The sequence below is a fragment of the Thamnophis elegans genome, chromosome 15, assembly GCF_009769535.1.
Source record: "Thamnophis elegans isolate rThaEle1 chromosome 15, rThaEle1.pri, whole genome shotgun sequence".
NCBI classification, from domain to species: domain Eukaryota; kingdom Metazoa; phylum Chordata; class Lepidosauria; order Squamata; family Colubridae; genus Thamnophis; species Thamnophis elegans.
Window position 1 is genome coordinate 32,462,914 of NC_045555.1, and position 6,000 is coordinate 32,468,913.

Here is a 6,000-nt window from a genome sequence, read left to right on the forward strand (position 1 = left end):
GGAAGAAGAGCATTATGTATGCTACCTTAACTTGTACAAAAAAATGGTGAGGTAGAAATCTAATAAATAAATAAGAAATAAGAAGTGTGTAGCTTGGAGAATTTATTTTTCCACCTGCTAGCTTAGGCAAAGTGTAAAAACCTCAATGTTCAATCACTCTGCAATCCAGAGTGTCTTTGGTCTCTTTCCATTTTGATTTGGCTTTCAAATGGGCAAACCTGAAGTTGTACTTAAATATTAAAGGAAGGGTGTCTAAGAATGTTTGGGGAACAGCATTTTTTTAAGCTGAATACATTAAAAAAAAGACATTGCATAATTGGGAAGGCCTTTTTTCTAGCAAGGAGCTTAATGATATATTGTGGTGCTAGACTGCCAAAAACCAAATGCATAATCTAAGAAGACGACTCATTGAAAGATTACATTGTTTTTCAAAGATTTGAGGATGGGGAAAACAGCAGCAATTTATAATTTATATTATTCCTGGGCAAAGCGTCAAGGGGATGCCCTTGCTTTGATGAAGATTCATGGAAAACTTCTATGCCAAAGCTGCTTTGTAAAACAATGCAGGCATCTCCCTCCTTCTAAAAGTGACCCACTAGCATTGTTTTACTTTTGAACTTTCTCCAATTCCCAAAACTTTGCTCAGTTCTTCCAGGCAGCTACTAAAAGTTGTGGAATAAGCCTGTGCATGTGTCCAAAACTTGTGCAGATCCTATTCTTGCTGTGGAAACCACAGATGTCAAGAGCTTCCAACATTAGGAACTTACATGTCTTCAGAACATAGTGATGGTGGTTATTATTATTATTTCTTTTATTCATAAACATGAAACTCAGTCAACTGAACATTTAAAGATGCATCACAAATACCATTGACTAGTGCTAATGGTTGATACAGGTTGCTGCCAGCATCCTAAGTAACAACCAAGTATCTTCTTAAAATATATGATGCTCCTACTAGCTCAGTTTTTTGCAGTTCTACTGGTATTGTTGCAGGAAGCAGTGTCAGATAATTCAGGACTGGCAGAGACATGGTAACAAGGTCAGCCAATGAATAGGCATAGCAACTAAATCAGCCAATGACTTAGGTTTCTTAGAAACCTAAACCACTGTTTAGAAACAGAAATACTGTTTCAGTTTTTTAGAAACTGATACAGTATTTGCTGGAGACAGCTAGGTGCTGTTGGTGTGGCTTAATCCAACTGTTCTGTACTAAAAGCTGCAAGTCTGTGCTGAGAAATGAAACTAATCTAGTCTGGTCTGCTCTCTGAACTCAATATCATCAAATTTACTTATGTGTTATATGCATGTATATAAAAAGAAGTTAATGAATCTTGCTGAATCAGTTACCTGTGTGTGCTTTCTGGATTAGATTGCTGCAACAAACTCTGACAAGCTTCAATTTCTTGATGTGTTTTGTAAAATTATTGGACATGGTGCCAAGTACCCCGATGACAATGGGTATCATCATTACATTTCATCCATAGCCATGTAGTTTCAATGGCCAGATTGCGATATTTCTAAGGTGACCAGACGTCCCGCTTTTGGCGGGATAGTCACGCTTTTTCATGATTTTTCCCGCGTCCCGGTGTTTTTTTTTAAAGTCCCAATGTTTTTTAAAGTTACGAAAAAGCCTCCAGCCGCCGAGGCTCTCCTAGCAACTGGGAGCGTATATTCTTCTTCGAGACAAGCGCATTCCCACCCGTGGGTCCCTGGGAGCTGTTGCCAATGGCTGAGGGAGGAGAAGACTTACTCCATGTGGAGACCGCAGACTTCCCTCAGATTTTTTTTCTTTTTCTGTTGCTTTGAGCAGCCCCTCTCTCTCTCCTCTCTCTTCCCCTCTCTCTCGGAGCTAGCAGCTGCCTCTGAGGCTGTCCAAGCTCAGCCCCTCCCCCGCCCCCGGCCCAGACTGCTGCTTCGCCTCGGCTGCTGCTCGGGGCTTCTAAATTGATATTGCGTGTTGTTGTTTGAGGAGGGAATTACTGTGCCATAGAAACACAGCGTGTGTCTCACGTGGCTGATAACCTGGTCTCTACAGAAGAGGTAATTTTAAAAACTTCGGAGCAAATTCAGAAAGAGGGGAGAAAGAGGCTGAAGGAGTGTGCATGGAGGGGGGATTTCCTAAACCCCATTGAATCCAGAGGAGGGAAGAGAGAGAGAGCGCGCAAGAAGGAGTGTGTGAGGAGGGGGGATTTCCTAAACCCCATTGAATCCAGAGGAGGGAAGAGAGAGAGAGAGAGAGAGAGAGAAAGAAAGAGGGGGTGTGTGAGGAGGGGGGATTTCCTAAACCCCATTGAATCCAGAGGAGAGAAGAGACAGAGAGAGAGAGAGAAAGAGGGAGTGTGTGAGGAGGGGGGGATTTCCTAAACCCCATTGAATCCAGAGGAGGGGAGAGAGAGAGAGAAAGAGGGAGTGTGTGAGGAGGGGGGGATTTTCTAAACCGCATTGAATCCAGAGGAGGAGGAGAGGGGGGGAATGTGTGAGGAGGGGGGATTTTCTAAACCCCATTGAATCCAGAGAAGGGGAGAGAGAGAGAGAGAGAGAAAGAGGGAGTGTGTGCACAGGAGGGGGGATTTTCTAAAAGTCCCATTGAATCCAGAGGAGGAGTGTGTGTGTGTGTGTTTGTGTGTGTGTGTGTGTGTGAGAGAGAGAGAGAGAGAGACTATCACTAAGTGTTGTAGCTTATGATTCTTGATGAATGTATTGTATTTTATTTTTTTTATGTACACCGAAGACAAATTCCTTGTGTGTCCAATCACACTTGGCTAATAAACTATTCTACTCTACTCTACTCTACTCTACTCTACTCTACTCTACTCTACTCTACTCTACTCATTTCTATTTCAATTCTAATAAGAAGTTTAGCTTCTCTCTCTTGAAAATGTAAGCTAGCATAATGCAAGCTAGCTTTAGCTTTCAAACAGTTCATTTAGTGACCAAAGTTACAATGGCATTGAAAAAAGTGACTGATGACCATTTTTCACACTTAGCGACCATTTTTCACACTTAGCGACTGTTGAAGCATCCTCATGGTCACGTGATCAAAATTTTGATGTTTGGCAACAGATTCATATTTATGATGCTTTCAGTGTCCTGGTATCATGTAATCGCCTTGTGTGACCTTTTGACAAAATATAAAATTTTTAATCAAGCCCCCCCCCCCCCGCCTCCGGTCAATGGTGTCCCTCTTTACCAATCTGAAAATCTGGTCACCTTAGATATTTCATGACTTTTTCTTGTTCTTTTTCTTTGACTCTGGCATCTCCTGGTACAGATATCAATAAACTTCGGCCCTCTACAACCATGATATCTAGCATTTTGTGTTCCAAATGATGATCCATCTGTATTTGAAAATACCACAAGATCTTCACCTTCTCATTTTTGGTAACTTTTTCAACTTTGTGCTCCCATGACTTTTTGGATACAGGTAAGTTGTATTTTTTACATAATGACCAGTGGATTAATTTAGCAACTCGGTTGTGTCTAGCTTTGTAATCAGTTTGTGCGATTTTGCTGCATTCACATTTTAAATGTGAATCAGTTTCAACTTTGTTGTTGCAAAGTTGGCAGTTAGGATTGTCAGTGGATTTTTGTATCTTTGCTTTCATGGCATTAGTTTGTAGTGCTTGTTCTTGAGCAGCCAATATTAAACCTACCATTTCTTTCTTGATAGTTCCCATCTTAAGCCATGTCCATGTAAGGTTATCATCACATTTTCTTGCAATGTTTTTCAAGTGCTGTCCATGCAAAGCTTTGGTTTTCCATCCATTTATTCTGTCATCCAGCTGTTTTTCCCTATATTCTGCCTTTGTTTCTATTATTGTTATAATGTTCTTCATTTTCACAGCCTTTTCTGTACTTTGTACAATTTTTCTGTACTTAGGTTCACATAATCATTTAAACTTTGTTTTTTTCTCTTCTACAGTTTGATGGATTTAGAAACTCTGACTTTTCCATTCAAATACCTAAGCTTCCAATATGCCTAGGTATTTGTAACCAGCATCCTTTGCTAATGCTTTCGCTATGATTCCATTTCCCAGTTCTATTCCTTCTATTTTTTTCCATTTTTCCTTACTGCATGGATAATATAGCACATTTTTCAAAGTTCATTTTGATATTGCTGCTGAACAGTTGAACTGTGTTGAGTATTGATTTAAATTCAATGGGGCTTTTCACATACATTTTTAAGTCATCCATGTATAGTAGATGGTTTATCTTGCCATGTTGGCTTGAGATTTGGTATCCCAGTTTTGTGTTTCATAGGATTATTGTCAGTGGAATTAATGTGATGTTGAACAGTAGTGGTGAAAGTGAGTCCCCTTGGAAGATTCTTCTTCCGATGTTGATTTCACCAATGTTCTCTCCATTTGTTGTTAGAACTATTTTCCATTTTTGCATATTTGCTTTCAAAAATGTTTAGATATTTTTGCTGATTCCAAAGTTTTCCAGACAGGTGTTAATCCAGCTGTGGGGTAATGAGTCAAATGCCTTCTTGTAATCAATCCATGCCATATTTAAGTTCATTTTTCTTTGTTTTGCATTTTTTAGTACCATTTTGTCTATGAGCAGCTGATCTTTTGTTCCTCTTGATTTTTTATAATTTCTTTTTTTTTTCTACTGGATACAAACTGTTTTCCATCAGATAATTGAATACTGAATTTGCCAGTATTCTTGTAAAAAGTTTGAACATTCTTGACAGACAGGTAATTGGGCAATAGTTGCTTGGTTCTGTGACCTTTTCTGGAGCTTTCATTATCAAGTTTGTTTGACCAGCTGTTAACCATTCTTTGCTTGTTGCATTTTGAAGCATTTGATCAAATTGAGTGGCCATGCGATGATGGAGGCTGGTGAGGTGTTTCAACCAGTGTCCATGCAGTTCGTTCAGACCAGATGCACTCCAGTTCTTGACATTCTTTGCTTGTTTTGCCACCATGTCAGTTGTGATTACAATACTTGTGCAGATGCTTTTCTTGCTGTGGAAACCACAGATTTCAAGAGCGTCCAACACCAGGAACTTAAATGTCTTCAGAACATGGTGATGGTTGTTGTTGTTTTTGTTTTTGTTATTTCAGTTGTGTCCAACTCTTGGCCATTCTATGGGTCAGGTCTCTCCACCTCTTCAGATCTTGCGCTACTTCTTTCAGGTGTTTAAACACTGGAGGTGTTTAAGAAGAGACTGGACAGCCACCTGTCTGAAATGGCATAAGGTTTCCTGCTTGAGCAGGGGGTTGAACCAGATGACATCCAAAGTCCCTTCCAACTCTGTTATTCTCTTATTCTGTCCATCTTTAACCATGATAAGAATCACAGAAGGGAAGCATCTTAAACAAAGATTTTGCAGGGAAAGATAACTGAGTGATCCTGAGTGTTTGTAGAAAAAAGGCTTGAGAAAAGAAGGGGATAATGAAAGAAATAATATTGATGCAAAACTCAATTAAGGGCTAGTCAGATCCATTGCTCTCATGTATGCTCTGCTATTTTCTATGGGGAAAAATACTCTTGGTTTCATACTGCTTACCTAGAGAAGCTTTGAAGCCAGTCAGACTTATAAATAATTCTGTTCCTTAACTTTGGCAAAATCAATCAAAATATTTAAACACTGAATGAAGCATTGATGAAGATTAAACAGTTCAGTGCTTGGTGAACAGAGTTTCTCAAAATTACCTTTTGTTAAGAATTTCCAGGGGCAAAGCATAGCATAGCTATTATGGAACTCCCTTGTGGTTTAACAGTAAGTTAACTGGATTTTATTTTGAAATGTTTTCCCCAGGCAGAAGTCACTGGAGTAAAAAAAAAAAAAGTCCATGTGTGGCACATGTAGTGATGGTGAACCTACGGCACGCATGCCACAGGTGGCACACAGATCCCTCCCTGTGGACACGCCAGCCATCACCCCAGCTCAGTCCACTGTGCATATGCGTGCACCTCCCATTGGCCAGTTGGCTTTCAGGTCTCTGCTGCACATGTGCAGAGGCGGGGCCTTCCCCGATCTTTGCAGATTCC